The sequence below is a fragment of the Mus caroli genome, unplaced genomic scaffold (assembly GCF_978045245.1).
Source record: "Mus caroli unplaced genomic scaffold, Mus_caroli_1 scaffold_7, whole genome shotgun sequence".
Taxonomy (NCBI): domain Eukaryota; kingdom Metazoa; phylum Chordata; class Mammalia; order Rodentia; family Muridae; genus Mus; species Mus caroli.
In genome coordinates this window covers 35394088-35406268 of record NW_028227262.1, presented here as the reverse complement: position 1 = coordinate 35406268, position 12181 = coordinate 35394088, and the positions used below count along the sequence as shown (strand labels likewise).

Below are 12181 nucleotides of genomic sequence, written 5' to 3'. Positions count from 1 at the left end.
TCTTAGCACTGCAGAGGCAGAGATAGGTGCATTATCAAAATGTTCTAAGCAAGCTGGTGGTGAGGTTCTCCTTCAAGGGTAGGGAGGAAGAAAAGACAAAACAGGAGGATGTGGGGATGGTTCAGTGGGTGAGCGGCTCAAGGACAAGACCTGAGCTCAAATACTCAGAGCCCATGTAAGAAGCTGGAGGGGGCTGTGTGCCTCTGTAACCCCAGAACTGAGGAGGAGCATGCCACCAGCCTAGCCCCAAGGTTCAGAGAGGGATGCTGTACAAGGGAGTAAGGTGGGGAGTGATGGGTCAAGACATTTGACATCCTCCTCTGGCTGCCATAGACTTGCACACTCACACACACAAGTACACAAACAAAACAAAGTGAAACATGAGAAAAAGATTTCATATAAACCAGGGCTCAAAGGACAGGCGCGATTTGAGCAGGGTCAGAGACTAAGAGGTGTTTTCTTCCCTCACATCTCAGTATCTCAGATTCCTAACCCACTTCTGACCTAGGACCACACCTCTAGTCTCCTCACCACCCATTCAACATACTATTGAGCCAGGGAGTTGTGTCAGGACAGTTTTGTGTTTATCTCTATGACAACACCACTGGGTGATAGTGTCCTTCTGAAGACTAGTACAACTTTTTAAAAAGATTTCTTTACTTTTCTACTTATGTGTGTGACCCTGCCGTTTTGTATGTGAACCGTGCTCACCCAGGAGCCCTTGAAAGCTGGAAGAGTGTATCTGATCATCTGAAACAGGAATTACAAGTGATTGTGAGCCACTGCGTGGGTACTGAAAACCAAACCTGGATTCTCTGCAAGAGCAGCAAGTGCTCTTAACCACTGAGCCACCTGGCCAATCTCTACTTGCACACCTTTTATGTTCTTACTCTTTGCCTGCTTTTAAAGCTTTTCTAGGGGCATTTAGGTATTCTCACTTTTAGAAAGTGTGTGTGTGTATGAGAGTGTGTGAGTGTGTGTGTGTGTGTGTGTGTGTGTGTGTGTGAGAGAGAGTGTGTGTGTGAGTGTGTGTGAGAGAGAGTGTGTGTGAGTGTAAGTGTGTCTGTGAGTGTGAGTGAGAGAGAGAGAGTGTGTCTGTGTGTCTATGCCTATACATGCTGAGACCAGAGAACAACTTCAGGAGTTGATTCTCTCCTTTTACCATTTCCGGTTTTTCCAGGGATTAAAGGTCAAGTTTGATACCGGGTGCCTTTAACTCTTAATCCATCTTGCCAGCCCTCATTTTTTCTAACCTTTGTTCTTTTACTTAGTTTATAGATTTTTGTTTGTTTGTTTTTGTTTTTTCGAGACAGGGTTTCTCTGTGTAGCCCTGGCTGTCCTGGAACTCACTTTGTAGACCAGGCTAGCCTTGAACTCAGAAATCCACCTGCTTCTGCCTCCCGAGTGCTGCGATTAAAGGCGTGTGCCACCATGCCCGGCATAGATTTATTTGTTTGTTTATTTATTTATTTATAAATTTATAAAATATAATGTGAGAATACTGTAGCTGACTTCAGACACACAGCAGAAGAGTGCATCGGACCCTATTACAGATGGTTGTGAGCCACCATGTGGTTGCTGGGAATTGAACTCAGGACCTCTGGAAGAGCAGTCAGTGCTCTTAACCACTGAGCCATCTCTCCAGCCCCTTAGATTTATTTTTATTTTGTGTGTATAAGTGTGTTTCACCTGTATCTAAGTGTACCCTGTGTGTGAAGGCATCATGTTACCTTGGAACTGTAGTTAGCCTTTGGATGGGTGCTAGGACCTAAACCCAAGTCCTCTGCAAGAGTAGCAAGTGCTCTTAGCCACTGAGCCATGGCTCCAGCCCCACTATTTATTTTGTTGACACAGGGTTTCATGTAGCCCAGGTTGACCTCAAACTTGCTATGTAGTCTGAGGATGACCTTGAACTCCTGACTGTCTGCTTATACCTCCTTAGTGTTACAGTCACAGCCTTAAACCTTTAGGCAACATAGCTAGCACAAAACAAAGGAAGCTCTAAGGACCGGAGATGCTGAGTTCATGCCTTCTCTCCTCTCCTGTCTTGATTTCTCTTCCCACGTTGATCTCTTTTCCAGAATAAGATTCTCTACCTGGAAGGGAACTCTCGAGTCCCTGAATCTCCCTGAGTAACTGAATGATGTAGCTACCTTTGACCTCCAGCATGTTGTCAGAGGAACAAAGCAGCATAAGGAGCTCTACACACACACACACACACACACACACACACACACACACACATGCATACACACACACACACACACAAAGATGAACAAGGTGATTTGTAAAAATAAAAAATTTCTTTCAGCCAGGCAGTGGTGACGCACACCTTTAATCCCAGCACTTGGGATGCAGAGGCAGGCAGATTTCTGAGTTTGACACCAGCCTGGTCTACAGAGTGAGTTCCAGGACAGCCAGGGCTACACAGAGAAACCCTGTCTCAAAAAACCAAAAAAAAAAAAAATTGTTTCATGAAGGAAAGAAAGTATAATTTGCCCTTCTCTAAACCATGGTAAACAGTCAAAAACATACTTCAGACTGGAGAGGTACTTAGTCAGACATAGTGACTCACGCCTGTAATCCTAGCATTTGGGAGGCTAACATGGGAGAGTTGCCACAAGTTGTAGCCTGGGCTACAAAATAAGACCTAGTCTCAAAAAGAAAGGAGGAGGAGGAAGAGGAGGAGGACAAGGACAATGATGGCAATGGTTTAATCTTTTTATTATATAAACAACACATAAAATTCATACCAAGAACCTAATAGATCATTGAAGGGCATAGAGTAAGCCTAGGCCATTTTCTGTCTCATTAGTAAGAAGAGAATACACCAAAAGGGAAGGTCATTTATTGCCTCTTACATATGAACTTTCATGGCATTTATCGTGTGTGTGTGTGTGTGTGTGTGTGTGTATGCGTAGGGGCCACAGATTGACCTCAGGTATCTTCTCTATCGATCTCTAGTTTTTGAGACATGCTAGCTCACTGAAGCCCGAGCTCCCCAAGTGGCTAGACTGGCTGGCCAGCAAGCTTCAGCAGCCTCACACACTCCCAAGCCTAGCTCTTTGCGTAAGTACTAGGGACGCAAAACAGGTCCTCACGCTTATGCAGCAATCACTTTGCTAACTAAGCCATGCGTCCTTCACCCCCAAGAAATATTTTTATGGCAAAAATTATTAGATATAATTGCTGGGTGGAATATTCCACAGCTTGTAATGGATGGGAATATGAGATATTTATAGAAGGACTATGTCCTTAGGAGTTAAGCAGGTATGTTGTATGGTAACTTCAAAGTAATGTGTAAACCACAAATTTATTCACAGTAGAGTAGAAAAGAATACCACAAACGTTAATGATAGTTTTAAAAAATTCTCTGGCTTAGTTTCATTCACATGTATGTATTCCCCAGTCTTTTTTATTGAGTAACACTAACTTTATAACAACTTTTAAAAAATCTCTCTATGCTAAGCCATGTCTGGTGGCACAGGTTTATAATCACAGCTATTTGGGGAAACTGAGGATGGAAAAAAAATCACAGATTGGGTTACCAAGTAAACTCCGGGCCACTGAGGCAACTTGGTAAGATCCTGACTCAAAATACAAAGACGTCTGGGACTGTAGCTCAGTAGAGTGCTTGCCTGGCCTCTATGAGGCCCTAGATTTAAAACTCAGTGCTGATTGCCCCTCCCCCCAAAATTATGCCGAACTGGGTGTGGTACTACCATGCTATGGTCTCATTACACAGGAGGCTAAGGCAGGTGCGTCAGAGGGGTTGTTTTTAAGAAAGATTTTCTTTATTACTTTAAAATTGTGTATATATGTATGCATCTGTGTACGTGAGTGTAGGCGACTGTGGAGGCCAGAAGTCTCAGGTGCCCCTGGGGCTGGAGCTATAGTAACTGACAGTAGTGAACCTGCACATGGGCACTGGGAACTGAGTTTGATCCACTCACTGTGAGAGCAGCACCTTCTCTTAACTGCCGGCCATCTCTCTATACCTGGGCTCAGGAATTTGAGGCCAGCCTACATAGACCTTATCTTAAAACAACTATGTCACAAGATGATAGTTGTATAGTGTACCAGTCTAGTTTTCCTTTCTATCATCATCATCATCATCATCATCATCAATTGTGGTATGTGGGTGTGGTTGAAGGTGTGTAGCCTGAGTGTGGAGGCTTTCATGGAATCTGGGGGTCAAACTCAGGTCATCAGGCTTGCATAACAAGCACTTTTACCCATTGATTACACACACACACACACCCCTACACACACACCCCTACACACACACACACCCCTACACACACACACCTACACACACACACACCCCTACACACACACACACATACACCCCTACACACACACACACACACACCCCTACACACACTTTCTTCTTTTTGATTTTTGAAACAGGCTTTTAAAAAACTCTGTAGCCCAGTCTATTTTGCAATGTCTAGAACTCACTGTTTAGCACAGGGTAGCCCTTCACTTGAGATTATTATTGTATAAGATACCACACTTGAAATTATTTAGATTTTTGTATAATTTTTATAAACAGCTGGACATAGTAGTTTATGTCTATAATCTCAATACTTGGAGGCAGAGACAGGAAGTTCACCTCAAGTTCAAGGTCAGCCTCAGCTGCATAGGGCATTCCTAGTGGCTTGGACTACACAGTGAGAGCCTGCCTCAAAATGCCCAACCCCCAGAAGAGAAGGCGGCAGAAGGGAGAAATTTTCTTTCCTAGACAGCAGCTTTTCTAAGACAGCCAACTTTCAAAGTATTTCTCCTTTTCTGGAGTCCTGTGTTTTAGTTATGCTCCATATTTAGGGGTTCCCCACTGCCTTTGTGGTGTCCACTCCTCTTCTCTCAGTGTATCAGGAACAGCCTGTCCAAGGGAACCAAAGTCCCATCAGACTTCCAGACTTGTCAGACCTCAGCAGTCCAGGCCAGCATAACCCTCTCCTTGTACCTTCCTTCTGACCCTCCAGCCTCATAGCTGATTATATCACGGACTCATGCAAGAGAACCCGAGATGGGTATATGCAATGGGCCCTTCAGTTTGGACCCAGGTTACAAAACTGACACACTGCCGTCTATCTGATCTGGCCCTTCCTCTTTCTGAACCCCAAGTTCCTCGTATCAGACAAAAGAGAGCCTTTACTTGCTGGAACGTGGTCACTGCTGTCTTACGGTGGCTCCTCCCACTTCACTCCCACTCTTCATGACGTTCTTTCCAGGCTTATCTGTTTACATTTATTGATTAGTTGTATGCGTATGTTCAGGAAGGAGTGTATGTACTCCCCCCACGTGTTAGCAGGGACCCACAGATGTCAGAAGAGAGGGTTGGGTCTCCTAGAACTGGAGTTACAGGAGTTGTGAGCTTCCTGATCTAAATGCTGGGAACCAAGCCTGGGTCCTCTGCAAGAACAGCAAGCGCTCTTAACTTTGGAGCCACCTCTGCAGCCCCTGCACGTGTTTGAGAGGGAAGCCTCTGCTTTCCTTTCTTTCTTCCTTCCTTCCTTCCTTCCTTCCTTCCTTTCTTTCTTTTTTTTTTTAAGATTTATTTATTTATTATATGTAAGTACACTGTAGCTGTCTTCAGACACACCAGAAGAGGGTGCCAGATCTCGTTACGGATGGTTGTGAGCCACCATGTAGTTGCTGGGATTTGAACTCTGGACCTTCGGAAGAGCAGTCGGGTGCTCTTACCCACTGAGCCATCTCACCAGCCCTCTTTCTTTCTTTCTTTCTTTCTTTCTTTCTTTCTTTCTTTCTTTCTTTCTTTCTTCCTTTTCTTTCTTTCTTTCTCTCTTTCTTTCTTTCTTTCTTTCTTTCTTCCTTTCTTCCTTTCCTTTCCTTTCTTTTCTTTCTTTTCTTTTCTTTTCTTTCTTCCTTTCTTTCTTCCTTTCTTCCTTTCTTCCTTTCTTTCTTTCTTTCTTTCTTTCTTTCTTTCTTTCTTTCTTTCTTTCTGTTTTCAAATGACTTAGATTTAATCTTTGGAAGCAAACTAAATGGTAAGCTTACAAGAGAGAAGAAATGCATGTCAATGTTTCTGTGCAAACTGACATGGAACACACTTGAGGCTGCCCCTCAACCCACTCCGTTCCAAACAAAGATGTAAGTTCTTAGAACTCTGGCTCAGGAAACAGGAGCCTGCTGGTTCTGTATGTGGAAGTCACCATGCTCACCACTCACTCCTGGCCAGCATCTGGAGCATGGCTTCGATGGCTCTGGTCATCATCCTTCTTCCTGAGACCAGAGACCGTGTCATCATTCTGCAGAAGCTGAGGTGCAGGCTGCACTGCTGTTTTGTACGTTTGTAGCTTCACAGCCAACAGCTCCCATAGATGGGGGTGGGTTGGCCTGATGCTGCTTGTATTCTAATGGTAATACTGGCTCCTCGAGACTTGGTTACCCCAGAGAAGAGAGTCCACATGTGACCCTATGTGACTTTGCCACCAAGTTATTTCTGATTGGTGAATAAAGATACCGAGAGTCAATAGCTGGGCAGAAGAGATATAGGTATGGTTTAGGATTCTCAGGCTGGCAGCAGAGAGAGGGAGGTGAATGGAGGAGAAGTGGCCATGAAATGATGGCCCTGAGGGCTGGCCAGCTGGAGTTATGAGCAGCCCAGCTGAAGCATAGTGAGTAATGACTCGGTAGAAAAGTAGATTCTAATGGCATGGAGGGTGGATAGCCCAGCTCTTGTGCTATTTAATGCTTATTTTAAGTAATAAAAGTTGTGTTTCTTTTATCTGGGAACTAAATCATTAAGGCTGGGTAAAAACCCCAGATTTGGTTTAAAAAAAAAAAAAAAAAAAAAAAGGCTACAACACATACCCAGCTCTTTCATGTCTACCAAAGAACCAGTCTCACCTTGATTCACATCCAGGCCTCACAACTCTCCTGTGTGCTTGGCCTGCAGGGAGGTTAAGTAGACGAATGGCACTGGCCCCACGGTCCTGGATCGAGGTACAAGAGATGACAACTGAAGCCTGGGTCACAGCTCTATATGGCCATTGTTCCATACCAGTCATGGCCTTGGATTTTTCTGTCAAGGCATGGGCACAGCCATCTCTGAGGCTCCACCAGCAGTACCCGCTGAGGATCCGGGAGAGTCCCGTGACACACTTGCATGGCATCCTGCAAGGTAGCATTCTTCCTCCAAAAGTATTTCCTCGCCGGCTCCTCTAAGAAGAGTGGTGCAGGCCTCTGGGTCTCTGCGCTCAGGGATGAATGTGATGCACCCATCTCCAATCTTCTCGATTGGCTAGGCCTGCCTCTGTAACAACACCATCCCTCCATTCCTCTGGTCACCTAACTATTCATGCCCCACAGGCTCTAGCAATATCATTACTGACTCTAGGAATGGCTGTGACGTTGGCCTGCATGAGGTAGTGCTGAGCTAAATCTGAGATGCCCTTTTCTGTGAGGGCCATCTCAGGCTTCAGCTGGCTTGTATCCTCAAACAACTGCTGGATGCACTTGTCTTCATCTGCAGGATTTGGGTGGAGTCCTCTTCCTGTGTAATCAGTGTCCGGCTGGCTTCCTCCTTTCTCATACTCAGAGGAAGAATCCAGTAGCTCAATTCGAGGGTTCTTAGAGTGGTGCTCTCACAAATGGGTCACATCCCTGTTAATCATGACTCCAGTAAGGGTCCTTCAATAATGCTTCCATGATAATAGCTTTTCCACCCTTGCTTACACTTCTGTTTTTTTTAAAGATGTATTTCTTTATTTTGTGTGAACACATGGTCTCTCTCTTTAGACACACCAGAAGAGGGCACTGGATCCCATTACAGATGGTTGTGAGCCACCATGTGGTTGCTGGGAATTGAACTCAGGACCTCTGGAAGAGCAGTCAGTGCTCTAAACTATTGAGCCATCTCTCTGGCCCTTGTATACACTTCTTGATGTCAGTTCCCTTTTGGCCATTCTCTGCAATGTGCACAGTCTTGACAGCATCCAGGGAAATGTTGCTCACCAAAGAGGACAGCAGTGGATGCCTTTTCTAGTAATAGAGCTATTGATGATGCTCAGGGTCATACCCATACCATCATTTCTCCTGCAAGAAGGATTGCTGATATGCTCTCATCTGCAACCTCTTCATCCTAAGTCCTGCTCATTTCTCTCTCTCTCTCTCTCTCTCTCTCTCTCTCTCTCTCTCTCTCTCTCTCTCTCTCTCTCAGACAGAGTTTCCCTGATTGTCCTGGAACTTGCTTTGTAGAGCAGGCTGGCCTGGAATCAAAGATTCACCTTCCTTTGCCTCCAAATGCTGGGGTTAAATGCATGTGTCACCACCAACCAGCATGTCCTGCTAATCTCAATCATGGACTTGGCTACTGGATTGAGTCTCTCAAAGAATGGCATTGCTATCATTGATCATCACAGTGCCTTCCTCTGGGTCCAAAAGCATCTTCATCATAGATTTAGGACTCCAAATGTATGGTTTTGAATGTATTATATTGTTTTCTTCCTAATGTTCTCTCTTTACCACCCTGGGGTTTAATCATAACCTCCCTATGTCACTATTCTGTTGCTAAGAAGAGACACCAAGACCAAGGCAATTATGATAGAGGAAAACATTTAATCGGGGGCTTTCTTAGAGTTTCAGAGGTTTAGTCCATTATCATCATGGTAGGAGCATGGTAGTCTGCAGGCAGACTTGATATACCCTGATGCACAGGCAAAGAAAGAGACTGGGCTTGGCATGGCTTTTGAAACCTAAAAGCCCAATCCGAGTGACTTCCTCCAACAAGGCCACACCTCCAAATTCTCTAACCCTCAAATAGTGCCATGTTGCTCTCTGTGATTTAGATATATGAGCCTATGGGGACCATTCTTATTCACACCACCTCAAGGTTCTTTCTCTCAATAAGCTTTGTTTCTAAAGAGAATTATGTGTCCGTTGTTATCTCAGTTAAAGTCTTATTGTTGTGAAGAGACACTGTGACTGAGGCAATTCTTACAAAGGAACACATTGACTTGAGGCTGGCTTGTAGTTTTAGTCCATTATCATCATGGTGGGAAGCACAGCAGCTTACAGGCAGACATGGTGCTGGAGGAGCAAGAGTTCTACAGCTTAATCCACTGGCAGCAAGAGGAGACTGTTCCACATTGGGCAGAGCTTGAACTTGGGAGACCTCAAAGTCCCCCACCACAGTGACTCATTTCCTCCGGCAAGGCCACATCTTCTTTTTGTTTGTTTGTTTTTTGTTTTTTCAAGACAGGGTTTCTCTGTGTAGCCCTGGCTGTCCTGGAACTCACTCTGTAGACCTCAGTTCTGGCCTCGAACTCAGAAATCTGCCTGCCTCTGCTGGGATTAAAGGCATGCACCACCAACGCCCAGCTAAGGCCGTACCTTCTAATAGTGCCACTCCCCATAGGCCAAACACTCAAACACATGAGTCTATGGGAGCCATTCCTATACAAACCACCACAGTTGTCTTTTCCAGGACCAACTGTGGCCACTAGATTATTTCTTCCTTATTATGATATTTTACAGATTTCAAGTTGGATCCTTTAATAATGCCAGACACTTGTTTGCATTCAGTCTAAGCTCTGCCCTACAGCTACCTGGCAACAGCCAAGTATGCCTGAACCACTCACTATAAAAGACCTGCTGGCCCCCTCCTCTCTCTCTTGCTCTCTTGTTTCTCTCTTACTCCCTTGCTTTTCCCTTCCCCCCTCTCTCTCCACAGTGCTCATGGCCAGCCTCTCTATTCCTCCTTCTCCTCTTCTTCTTCTTCTTCTTCTTCTTCTTCTTCTTCTTCTTCTTCTTCTTCTTCTTCTCCTTCTCCTTCTCCTTCTCCTTCTCCTTCTCCTTCTCCTTCTCCTTCTCCTTCTCCTTCTCCTTCTCCTCCTCCTCCTCCTCCTCCTCCTCCTCCTCCTCCTCCTCCTCCTCCTCCTCCTCCTCCTTCTTCTTCTTCTCTCTCTCTCTCTCTCTCTCTCTCTCTCTCTCTGCCTTTCTCTGCCTCTACTACCTTCTTAACTCCCCTCCCATAATAAACTCTATTATATACTATACTGTCATGTGGCTGGTCCCTTGGGGGAAAGGGGTGCCTCAGCAAGAGCCTCCAGAGGCACCCCTTTTCACACACCTCACCACACCTCCATGGAATATATTCCTTCCTCTCTTTAGCTTTTTATAAACACAACACTTGTAGCAGAGGAAGCTGGAATATGGCAAAGATGAAGCAGCAAAATAAATTTTAACGTAATTCTTTTTTTTTTTTTAAGATTTATTTATTTATTATACGTAAGTACACTGTAGCTGTCTTCAGACACTCCAGAAGAGGGCGCCAGATCTCGTTTCGGATGGTTGTGAGCCACCATGTGGTTGCTGGGATTTGAACTCTGGACCTTCGGAAGAGCAGTCGGGTGCTCTTACCCACTGAGCCATCTCACCAGCCTCATAATTCTTTTACTTGTGTGCACATTTACAACACACTTGTACGGAGATCAACTGAAAGATTCAGTTCTTCTCTGCTACCATATGGGTCCAGGGATTAAACTCAGGCTGTCAGATTTGGTGGCTTCTTTACTCACTGAGCCATTTTACTGCCCCCTACCTAGGTTTGTGACAGCAGGCAAATGAACTTGTTTGTGCAAAGTATGTCGCTCCTAATGGGCTATTCATTGAAAAATCTTCCCAGAGTTATATTTTAATGATATGCCCTGAGCTTTAGCAAAGAATACAATGAGAGGAGCTGGAGAGATGGACCAGTGATTAAGAGAACTTACTGCTCCTGCTGAGAACCAAAGGTTCCCTCAAATTCAATATGTAGCCGAGGGTTTTCCCTGCTGACTCTACATACCAAATCCAATGCTGGGACTACAGACTGCACTACATCCCATTTGTTGGTGATGGGAACTGAACCCAAGGCTGATGATAGGCAAGCACTGTAGAAATGGAGCCACATCCACAGCCTCCCCACCTCCCCTGCCTTTTAAAAAGATTCTTTAATCCCAGCACTGAGAAGCAGAGGTGGGCATATTTCTGTGAGTTTGAGGCTAGCCTGGTCTACATAGAGAATCTCAGGCCAGACACAGCTACATAATGAGTCTCTCTCTCTCTCTCTCTCTCTCTCTCTCTCTCTCTCTCTCTCTCTCTCTCTCTGTGTGTGTGTGTGTGTGTGTGTGTGGAGAGAGAGAGAGAGAGAGAGAGAGAGAGAGAGAATGAATGAATGAATGAATCTCTCACTCATGATCTGTCAGAGGTGCAGAGAACATTTCAAACCTTGTTTCCAGTATCTATACAATAAATGATCCTAGGTTTTGAGTTTTATAACCAACTGGAAGCTGTCTTTTCCTCTTCTGCCAAATATTCTGAGTCAATTTCATTTTCATGCTTGTGTTGACTTCTAAGATGATTAGAGCAGCCCCATTAAACCTAATGGGATCACCTTTAGGTTTGCATTTTATGGTTTTTTTTTTTTGGTTTTTTTTTTGGTTTTTCGAGACAGGGTCTCTCTGTGTAGCCCTGAAACTCTTAGCTTTTTTTGTTGTTGTTGTTGTTTTGTTTTGTTTGTTTTTCGAGACAGGGTTTCTCTCTGCAGCCCTGGCTGTCCTGGAACTCACTCTGTAGACCAGGCTGGCCTCGAACTCAGAAATCCGCCTGCCTCTGCCTCCCAGGTGCTGGGATTAAAGGCGTGTGCCACCACGCCTGGCTAGGTTTGCTTTCTTTAAAAGACATTCAGAGTAATTGTGAGTTAAATAAAACAGAGTGTGTGACATCTAGCCAAAAGCATCCCCAGGCAGGTATGCAGCCTACCAGGTCATCGTGTGGCTCCACTGTGACTGTTTCAAGGCAGCTTCCACTACATCTCATCACCTCACAGAGAGCACAGAGCTTAGGAGTCACTGTCTCATTACACATCTCTCCCACCTTTAACCCACAGCTCGATGGCTAAAACTTACTCACGTGATCACACCGATCTGCAAGGGAAGTTGCACTCTTTAGGCCAGCTGAGTATCAGGGCTTCCTTGCATGGTGGGGGTGGGGGTGGGAAAGGCACAGAGGGGGAAGAGATTAGAGGACAGATTTTAGAAGGTCTCTATCACTTTACTTTTCTTTTCCCTTTTTGGGGGGAGTGAAGTGGGGTGCCAAGAGTTGAACCTAGGGGCTGGAGAGATGGCTCAGCGGTTAAGAGCACTGACTGCTCTTCCAAAGGTCCTGAGTT

The 12181-nt window shown here is 45.1% G+C and overlaps 1 pseudogene; it reads right to left on the bottom strand.

The window, feature by feature from the left end:
- Window positions 1-6191: 6191 nt before the first annotated feature.
- Window positions 6192-8045, bottom strand: LOC147003858 (T-complex protein 1 subunit gamma pseudogene; annotated as a pseudogene).
- Between the last annotated feature and the right edge of the window lie 4136 nt (window positions 8046-12181).